Source organism: Protomyctophum parallelum, assembly GCF_964188405.1.
Source record: "Protomyctophum parallelum genome assembly, chromosome: 21".
Classification (NCBI taxonomy): Eukaryota; Metazoa; Chordata; class Actinopteri; order Myctophiformes; family Myctophidae; genus Protomyctophum; species Protomyctophum parallelum.
In genome coordinates, this window is record NC_139713.1 from 33,323,900 (window position 1) to 33,334,693 (window position 10,794).

A 10,794-nucleotide genomic window follows, 5' to 3' on the forward strand; every position below is an offset into this window, starting at 1 on the left:
GAAGAAAGAACAAAGAACATTTGTCAACATCTTTGAGGGGCACTAGCGCCTCCTACTGTATGTCCAGCTTTGAGGGTTTGTGTAAACAAAAACATTGAATGCCAGCGACAATTAATGGCCAGCTTTGAGTGTATGTGTAAACACAAACATTGAAGACGAAGGTGAGGGCGCAAATTGTGATTGGCCGGAATGAGATGATGAAGAGCGCCCTTCACTTGATTTTTACGATTACATACTGTAGTTAAATGGCATTTTCCCATTCAATGGCGAGCCATTATGGTCTGTCATGATCAACATTTACCTTTAATTTGACAAGGCCGATGCCAGTTGGGAACACATGCCCTGCAATAACGTTTTATCCAATGTAAGGGAATGTCCACACATGATAACTGCTCTCCCACGTTTTATTTAATGAACCAACAAGAACAAGGTTTGACCCATGCAAGGGCTTCATCAGGTTACAGGAGTATATATACATATGGAGATCACTGAAACCGTTTATAGACAACATCTTGTATTTTTCTACTGGCTTTAATACTCTTGAAAAAGTCCTGGATTGCAGCAAACCATCGTGGTGGAGAGTATGAGATTCCATTTCGAATCCTCGTTTTTCTGTTGCCGTTGTGGGTCGTCATGGCTGTAGGACTTAAATCTAAGATGTACAGCTCATCAGATCTACGTCCTCCAAAGAAGATGATAGAATCCTCAACCATGCAACAGCACATCCTAGACATCGGACCATTGAAGTACCCTTGGGCCCAAGGGGACCCTTCCTCGTTGGGCTCGACCTTTGTCCAGGAGAATGTCCGTGGATTGTATTTCCAAAAGTCATCAAAGTGCCGGTACATGTTTTGTCCACCAAAAATGTACAGCTCTCCATTGTAGGCAAAGGCTGAATGACCCCAACGTCTTTCCGGATGAAGCTGTGCAGTTGTGGTCTCCCAGCAGTTGGTCTCCATGTCAAAAACACTGCAGTTGTTGCCAAAGTAGTTGTAGCTGTAGCCACCAAATACAAACATCTTTGTCCCGATGATGGTGGCAGAGTGTTCCTGTGAACCAGGTGCCATAGGTCCTTTGGTGTTGATTAAAGTCCAGACCATTGTTGTGGTGTCCAACTTGTAGATGTCACTGAAGTTGTGTCTGGATTCGCCAGATCCTCCATAGATGTACATGTCCTTCCCCAGGACACAGGCTGAGTGCTGCCACCTCGCCTCTGGCACGTTCCCAGACATCCTGGGCTTGAACCATGTGTGGGTGTTGACGTCAAAGGCATAAAGCTCGTTGCAGTGCTCGTCAGAGTACTCACCTGTGTAAGTACGCCCGCCCCAGATGTAGATCATATCGTCTATCAGAACAGCTGTGTGTCCGTAGCGCATTGAGGGAACCACCTCCAGGGCATCATTCTCCTCTTCTCCAGCTGTCACGATTTGGGGCAACTTCACCCACAGCAAGGACACCGTGTTGAAGACGTGGACATCAATCTGACCCATGTGGGTCTCCTCCCGCTTACATAACCCTCCAAAGGAGTACACCATGTGTCCCACTGCCACCGCAGCATGATAGTCCCGCTTAAAGCCTCCTTTCTGATGCACTGTCCACTGAAACATATCACACGGCAACCAGTGTGAAGATTCTCCATTAGAGTCTCGGAGATCGGTAGTGAAGAGTCCTGATAGCAGAGACATGTTGATCTGTGGGCTTCCTAGTGGTTTCTGATCTCCTGAGACTGAAAGCTGAGCCTTATAAACTCTCCAGCAGTGACATCACCAAATATGGTGTGCGTAGTATTCTGATCAACAACAGCGGTAACCATAGCAACGTGATACACAAACGTATTGTGTACAGCAGCATGGGGCAACCATAGCAACGTGATACACAAACATATTGTGTACAGCAGCAGCGGTAACCATAGCAACGTGATACACAAACTTATTGTGTACAGCAGCATGGGGTAACCATAGCAACGTAGTACACAAACATATTGTTTACAGCAGTAGCGGTAACCATAGCAACCTGGTACACAAACATATTGTGTACAGCAGCATGGGGTAACCATAGCATCGTGGTACACAAACATATTGTCAAAAAAGTTTGGGAACCCCTGATGTAGTTGATTAACAATAATTGTAACTCTTTAGAGTTAATAAGGGTCCATTTGGTTACTAACTCCATCTTTTAAAATGAGGACCACTGGTGGTCCCTGGACCACTGTTGATCCAATTGATCACCATAGCAACCCCAGCCTAGGCCTGATTAGGTAAATTCCCAACACCTGCTAAATCCTCCAAACCTGTATCTTGATTGGAATCAATTTCCACTCAGTCATGCAGCTACACAGACACATCCCAGGCACACTTTGGTAGGCCTATAGCCCTGTCCTGTTTGGATGACAATATTGCCTTTCCAACAGATTTTCATAAAAAAAAAAAAAAAAAAAAGATTATCGATTATTAATTTTCATAATCGATTTCGGGTCCTATCAACGATAATCGATTAATCGTTTAATCTGACCCATCCCTACGTGGTACACAAACGTATTGTGTACAGCAGCATGGGGTAACCATAGCATCGTGGTACACAAACGTATTGTGTACAGCAGCATGGGGTAACCATAGCATCGTGGTACACAAACGTATTGTGTACAGCGGGGTAACCATAGCAACGTGGTACAAAAACATATTGTGTATGTTTGTGGTAACCATAGCAACGTGGTACACAAACATCAACGTGGCATTATTAATCTGTGTGCCTGCAATGGCAAAACACAGCTTGTATTCCGCCATACTTAATTGCCCATATATGGAGAACCCTGATGTCATCAATATGTCCATATATGGACATGGTAACTCAATAACTCCCTCGTCAATCAGGTTTGTTTACAGTGGGTCGTCATAGTTACTCACTATGTTTGAGTGAGTCCTGGTTGTTATGGTTACCACAGCTGCTGGTCTGACCTAACAAAACTCCATATTTGGTTATGGGTGACTCATCGTGACATCATCACCCAGTGGCCAGTACACAGAGCCGGACAGTATAAAAGAAGTATAGGTCTATCAGGCATCCACATTCCACCCACTCACGCTCTATGGTACTGACCTCAACTCAATCTCCAACCTGAAAGTTCTGCATCTGTGTATCTCTCAGGGCTTTCAACAGCGGCCCTCTGTATCAGTACCAACCAGGATCATCCAGACTTACACTGCCACACAGGGGCAGACCAATCTGGTTCAGTTGTGACCTGCAGACCTCACCAGAATCCATTTTCTTTCCCCCCCCCCATCAACCACGACAAAGAGGATGTCCTCCTGTTCGCACTGCGTGGAGTGGAAGCACGCGGATCAGTTCGATGACGAGCCGAATCGGACTCTCTTTGTGGGAAACCTCGACCAGAGAGTGACGGAAGAGCTTTTATTTGAGCTGTTCCTACAGGCAGGACCCCTCGTCAGAACCACCATCCCCAGAGACAACGACGGCGAGGGGAAGCGGAGAGCCTTCGGCTTCGTGCTTTACAAAGACAAAGTGTCCGTGCCGTACGCCGTGGATCTGCTGAACGGAATGCCGCTGTTTGGAAGACGCATGCACGTGCACCTCAGCCATGGACGCACCGTGGATGTCCAGGACGTCAGCTCGGCAGACGCTCCCAATCCACATGGCCTCTTGAACTGGCCAGACGACACCTTCCACCACAGCCTGCAAGCACAGGCTCTGGAGCGCAGATGGCCGAGTGGGTTGTGGCGCGTAGGCCGCCACGTCCCACGTAGCAACGCGTCACGCTGTGACGAGTCACCATCCCCATAACAAGATGGACCATTCCAACAAAACAAGATGCATGGGCGATTGGGCGTGCACCGGCAGAAAAAGAAGAGGCAAAAACCAGGCCAACCAGGACCGCGGAGGAACTCCGGGGAACTACAGGGGAAATGGACCCTCTCTTACAATCTTTTTGAATTGATTGTATCATTTATTCTGTTAATATTTCTTTCTGTGTGAATGGAGACCATTATTTTAAATTGTATTGCATATTGACAACATTGTAAATGTCCCTTTGAATAAATAAAAGGTTTGAATTGAATCACTGTGATTGTGCATTCATATGAGGAGTTCCCAATGCAAATATGGATTATGTTGTCTAACCTCAATGTGTCATCGAGGCACAAGGCACAAACAAATAGGCTAAGTCAGCTCCATATGGGTACAAAAGAGGCATGCCTATATTTAGATAAGTACATAATGATACAAGGGATTTCCCTATACAGTATGGGTACAAAATGGGGCACACCCATCAGGGTTGGGAAGAAAACAAGATTACATGTAACCAGAGTAAAAAAATAATCACACCCATGTGAAATAAGGGGTGCTCTTGTCATCGTACATCAATTTGTGTTAGCGGACATTTGACATTGCTACATAAAGGTCCCCTATTGGCCAAGCACTCCCACCAAGATGTGATTGGTTAGCCGATTTGCTCGTTTACATGACGCAAGTTTTCCCTTCAATGTCAATGCCGTTTGATGTTTTGATGCTTAATCTACGTCATATTTAGCGAATTTCTGATGTAATTCCTACATTCATCGTCAATGGAAAATATTGAGACGTGTGGGGACAAGATTTAGCGGACATTTGACCTGAATTCTCCTTTCATTGTCAAGGACAAAAGCCGTTTATAGAAGGGGCTAGTGCCCCTTAAAAAAATTAAAAAGAAAGAAAGAAGAAACGGTAACTGTAACGTCTTGCAGTATACATTTTAAAATGTGTAATCTGGATTACAGTAACGGGGGTAAAGTAACAGTATCCATAGTATCCATAGTGTCTATTTTACGACATGTTGATCTGAATTAGCTTGGTTTACGGTTTGTTTATGCCATAAACAAACCGTAAACCAAGCTAATTTGAAACAGCTGTAAAACTCCCTCTTTTAGCCCATAAACTTTATGGGCTAAAAGAGGGAGTTTTACAGCTGTTTCAAATCAGAGCATTCATTCACTTCACCCTGGACCAATGGCTCTACACATGGAGTCCAGAGACCACCTCAGAATCTGTATGAGTGTACAAATGGAATCGCAGTACACACTCTCTTGCAGTACCACAGAGGACCTGAAGGAGGCGGTTGTCCAAAACAACCATATGCCCATATATGGAGATCACTGTATCTGTGTCACTGTTTCCCATATATGGAGATCCCTGATGACATCAATATGTCCATATATGGACATGGTCACTCATACACCCTTATAAGAACATGGCAACTCAAGTCTACCCTCGTCAATCGGGTTTGTTGGGTTACGCTGGGTGGGTCTTAAGGCTCATACATAGTCTGGTTTTACGGTGGTGGGGTGACCACCGAACTACAACATGACGTCACGAGCCGCGGTGAAGAGCAAACCACCGCCACCGCTCCAGCCCTTCTCTCTGTTTTTACTCACCACCGCTCAACGTTATTTCAGCTCCGGTGGTCAGCTCACCACCGGAGCGGTGGTCACCTTACCACCGAAAATCCAGACTATGAATAGGCCTTTAGTTACTCACTGTGTTTGAGTGAGTCCTGGTTATGGTTACCACTGCTGTTGGTGTGACATGACAAGAGTACAAGACTCCATATTTGGTTATAGATGACTCATCGTGACATCATTACCCAGTATAAAAGCAGTCTACCGGTGCAACACTGCGTGACTCTCAGCAGCGGTTCTTCTTATACCTTCAAATGCTTCACATTTAAATTTGTTGCAGATCACATGAAATAACTACAGCGATGGCAACAATGGCAGAAGGCGAGCCAAATGTACAGTTCAAGCTTGTGTTGGTTGGAGAGGGTGGTACGGGAAAGACTACTTTTGTGAAGAGACATTTAACAGGAGAGTTTGAGAAGAAATATGAGGCCACCCTTGGAGTGGAGGTGCACCCTCTGATCTTCCACACAAACAGAGGAGCCATCAAGTACAATGTCTGGGACACAGCTGGACAAGAGAAGTTTGGCGGTCTCAGAGATGGGTACTACATTTAGGGTTGCCACCCGTCCCTTAAAATACAGAATCATCCCTTATTTGAGAATTAAATGATGCGTCCCTTATTGAACCAATAAGGAACGCAGTTTGTTCCTTATTTTCCTAAATAGCCCCTACACGTCAACACTGAATTTAACAATAATGAACAAAACAAAACACAGGAAATATTAAAGTCAGCACAATTGTTCTAGCGGGAGGCACACACTACCTAAAGTAGCCTAAACCAGTGGTTCCCAAAGTGAGGTCCGGGGACCCCCAGGGGTCCTTGAGGGAGTTCCAGGGGGTCCCCAGCTAAATTATAGTTTGGAACCAAATGGACCCTTATGGGTCTGTAACTCTGAGTGTACAAATGGAACCAAATGGACCATCAGTTAAATTGACATTGATTTTACAATATGAATTGGGGGTCCCAGAGATAGAAATGCCATTAAATGGGGGTCTGTATACTAATGCATGTCAAACTGGTACTTGAAATTAAATGGGTTGAAAATCACTGTGTAAAAATCTTCTCTTATGGCATATATTTTATAATGGGCTGCTGATGTTGTTATGCTCATTTGGAAAACAAAATTCTACTTCAAAAGTTGTGGATACCATAAACAATAAGTTGAAGGGAAACTTCAACTTATTGCTTCGACTTATTGCTTCAACGTATTGCTTCAACTTATTGCTTCAACGTATTGCTTCAACTTATTGCTTCAACGTATTGCTTCAATTTATTGCTTCAACGTATTGCTTCAACTTATTGCTTAAACTTATTGCCGGCCTTGCCGCACACGCCTGCACCGCAAGGCCGTGGCAGGCGTAAAGAGTGTCCCTTATTTCAAGATCTCAAAGGTGGCAACCCTAACTACATTCAAGCAAAGTGTGCTATCATCATGTTTGACGTCACCTCTCGAGTAACCTACAAGAATGTCCCCAATTGGCACTGTGATCTCGTGCGCGTTTGTGAGGACATTCCCATCGTCCTCTGCGGCGACATCAAAGACAGGAAAGTCAAAGCCAAGAGCATTGTCTTTCACCGCAAGAAGAACCTGCAGTACTACGACATCTCTGCCAAGAGTAACTACAATTTTGAGAAGCCATTCCTGTGGCTAGGAAGGAAGTTGGTCGGTGACCCCAACCTGGAGTTTGTGGAGATGCCTGCACTAGCTCCACCAGAGATCCAGATGGACCCCTCTTGCAGCGCAGAACGAGCATGACCTCAAAGTTGCATCAGAAACAGCGCTCCCAGAAGACGATGACCACCTCTAACCTGTTAACCAATGTTCTCTCCCCCCATGTGGACAGAAAGATGTTGGAGTTTTGCCCATTTTACTGTAAAATCCTGTTGAAAATTTATTTTTATTTTTGAACTTTTTCTAAAAAGAAAAACGAAATATGTTACCGAAGAAAGTAAAGAGAAAAATTAAACTTGCCGAAAGTGGTGGTTCTCCAGCTTCACTGTAGGCCACCCATCGTTGTGTTGCTGCTGAAGGGAATGCCGCCGTTTGGAAGACGCATGCACGTGCATCGCCATGGACGCACCGACGTGGATGTCCAGGATGTCAACTCTGCAGACGCTCCCAAATCCACATGGCCTCTTGAACTGGCCAGACGACACCTTCCACCACAGCCTGCAAACACAGGCTCGGGAGCTCCGATGGCCGAATGGGTTAAGGCACGTAGGCCACCACGTATCAACGTCAAGATTGTATTGCATCGTGACGACATTGCAAATGTCCCTTTGAGAATAAATAAAAGGTTTGAATTGAATCACTGTGGTTGTACTTTCTTTGAGATTGTAATGTACCCATATATGGGTGTGTACACCAGGTGTGACTTATGAAGGACTTTGGCTCGCATCATGACAAGCCTAGCAGATTGCCACAGCTAAAATAATCAATCAATGAGCGTCAGCTTATTAAATCCCTTCTTATAGAAGACTTACCTTTTATTGACAGAGACCTTTCCACAATTTGTCATTTTGAAATTGCATACTGTAGCTTAAAGTACTGTACTTAAAGTACTGTTCTTACTGTAGCTTAAAGTAGCACTGTCTTAAGCCGTTGTCTGTTGCCAAATACAATACACGTTGGGCTATAGTAGAAAAGGTTTGAGAACTATTATTTAGAAGGCATTTGCAGAATCGGTGTCAGCTTCTAATGGGTTAATCCACAACAAAAGATCTCTCTCTCTCTCAAAACACACACAGGACCTGCATTTATTTGGGCATCACTGTCGGGCAGAAACCTCTCATCTCCATATTCTAGCCTTTTGTGTTGTTTCATAAATTAACACCCTACTTGATCAGACTACAGCGTCATACAAAAGTAACAGATCAGCAAGCCAAGCTCGAAACGCGGCGCGAAGTGACGCGCTTCGAGCTTGAATCCTGAAAATGAACAGCTTTGGACATACAGTACAGTATGAGGTTTCCACCCGACCAAGACTGCTGTTTTTTATACGCGAGATCATTCAAAAGGTTGCAGTTTTAGAACACAAAGACATGTCCTGGTCCACTCTGCAGGTCAGTGCCTTGTCACAATGAGGGATGGGTTTATTATTATCACAGACCTGTGTCCAAACAGCGCTACAGGAAACACATGTACGTTTCAGAGGGAAAAATCTTCTTCCTGTACTGTACCTTCTTCCAAAAGCAAACACACAGGCTTCCAAAATCCACAAAACACAGTACACAATGGAAAGGTTTTTTTGTGATGTCTTAAAGCCTTAAAGGAGTAGTTCAACCCAAAAATGTGTGTATGTTTGTGTGTGTGTGTGTGTGTGTGTGTGTGTGTGTGTGTGTGTGTGTGTGTGTGTGTGTGTGGCGGGGGGGGGGGTGACAGAAAATTGATAATTTAAGGACACTTGATACCCAATACCGAAACAAAGGGGAAAAAAAGTATAATAAATGAAATTAAATGCCCATTACTGCAGCAAAAGTAATCAACAAACTATACTATAAAAACTGGTCAAACATTGGCCACATTGTTATAAATATAAGAGGCAAGATATATTGAAAATAGCAGATCGACAAGCTCACAGCGACTTGCAACACAAGGAATTGTGAACCTGTGGATCTGCTATAGTACATTCACAATCACAATATGCATCTGTGGAAAGGAGTCGACCTAAACATAATGCCTCAACTGAGACTCCTACAATTCGAAATATGCGGGGGGGGGGGGGGGGGGGTTAGTAGACAGTGGTTTCTCAAATACTCATCATCCCCCAAATGCCTGTGGTCTGGCTTCCTTTAGACGTGCACCTGTGAAGGTACAGCTACTGTAGTGTGGGCAAACACAACTGACATGCTTTGCCCACACTACAAGTTCAAGCCGCAAACTAGCGTCATTTCCCTCCACCAGCCGTTTAAAAACCCGGAAGAGACGCCTTTTCTTGGTGCCTCCTGGCACGACTGTTTGGATGTACCCTGTGAGAGACACAGGCAGAGTAGCGTGCCGTGCACTCAGCGCAAAACCAAAGGACGATTTTGAATCACAGATATGGCCGAATATTTTTTATTTTCAGTGGGCATAACGCTACAGCTGGGCTCAAACAGTGCAACGTTTAAACACACGCAAGGCAGCACACCGAGCACCGAACACGTAGCATATCACTGTTGTTGGGCAGAAACCTTTTATCTCCATATTCTAACTCCTTTTGTTGTTATTCTTTTATGTGAATCAAACGCCCTACTTGATCACACTACAGCGTCACACAAAAGAAGCAAAAGTAGCAGATCTGCAAGCTCGAAACATGGTGCATTTTGAGCTTGTAGATCTACTACTTTTGCCATTTCTGAATTTGAATCTTTTGGACATAGTGAGGTTTTACACCCAACAGAGATGCTAATGAAGACCTGTATGTACATGTGTATGTGGCCAATGAAGTTTGGTTGGTGTGTTAAAGTTAATTTAAGCCTATTTTGAATTCCTGTGATCTGTTTAAAGTCTGCACATAGATAGGGTGTGCAGACTGTGCACTGCAGCACGTCCTCCCCGGTTATTGACTGTCATAATTTATCTTTATAATTATGTTGTTGTTTTGGAATGTGGCAGTAATGAGATTTTGTAAAGGACATGATTTTGAAAATCGGATAATACGTTATTTTATAAACCTTTTTGAAATGAACAGTTCTCAGTAACCTCCGTCCTTGTTTTGTTTTGTAATTAATTAATTTGTATTTAATATATCGTCTCTGTCGGGTGGAAACCTCATTATGTCCAAGACGGTTACTTTTCCGTTTTAATGGTCCTTTTTTGGTCCTTTTCAAACGGGCAGCGATTAACGCACACGTTGTCACCTGGATCAACGACAGGTCTGCTCATGAGGAGCGCGACAAAAACAGAATTCAGGTGTGTTCAGTCACGGGCATGTGCACGAAACGAGCACGCAAGCGCGACATTTCACGGGACCGCACGCACGTGAATACGCTTACGTTGTCGCCCCTCGACTTCTCCACCCGTACAGAAAGAAACAACACAGGTCTCATTGAAAATGAATTACAAAAGTAGCAGATCTACAAGCTGAAAACGCGTGGCTGCTTGCCACGTTTCGAGCTTGTGGTGCTACTACTTTTGATGCTTTTGTGTGACGCAGATAACGCTGTAGTATCAACTAGGACGTTAATTTACACAAAAAAAACATTAAAGGTTTCTGCCCCGACAGCAACGACATATGCCTTTTGACAGATCTCACGTTGGAAATCTTTTTCAACCAGATTTGGTCAGAATGAGCGATATATGCATGCGAGTCAATTCATTCCCCACAGCTCCTTGTCATTCTGATTCAACATTATTTATACAAA

General features: G+C 44.2%; 1 pseudogene across 1 annotated transcript; it reads left to right on the top strand.

Moving 5' to 3' along the window:
• The first annotated feature begins 5,729 nt into the window (after positions 1–5,729).
• LOC310879263 (GTP-binding nuclear protein Ran-like) lies at positions 5,730–7,256 on the top strand (annotated as a pseudogene). The gene is made up of 2 exons (XR_014571107.1): positions 5,730–6,002; positions 6,864–7,256. The product of XR_014571107.1 is annotated as a GTP-binding nuclear protein Ran-like (transcript).
• Positions 7,257–10,794: the final 3,538 nt, after the last annotated feature.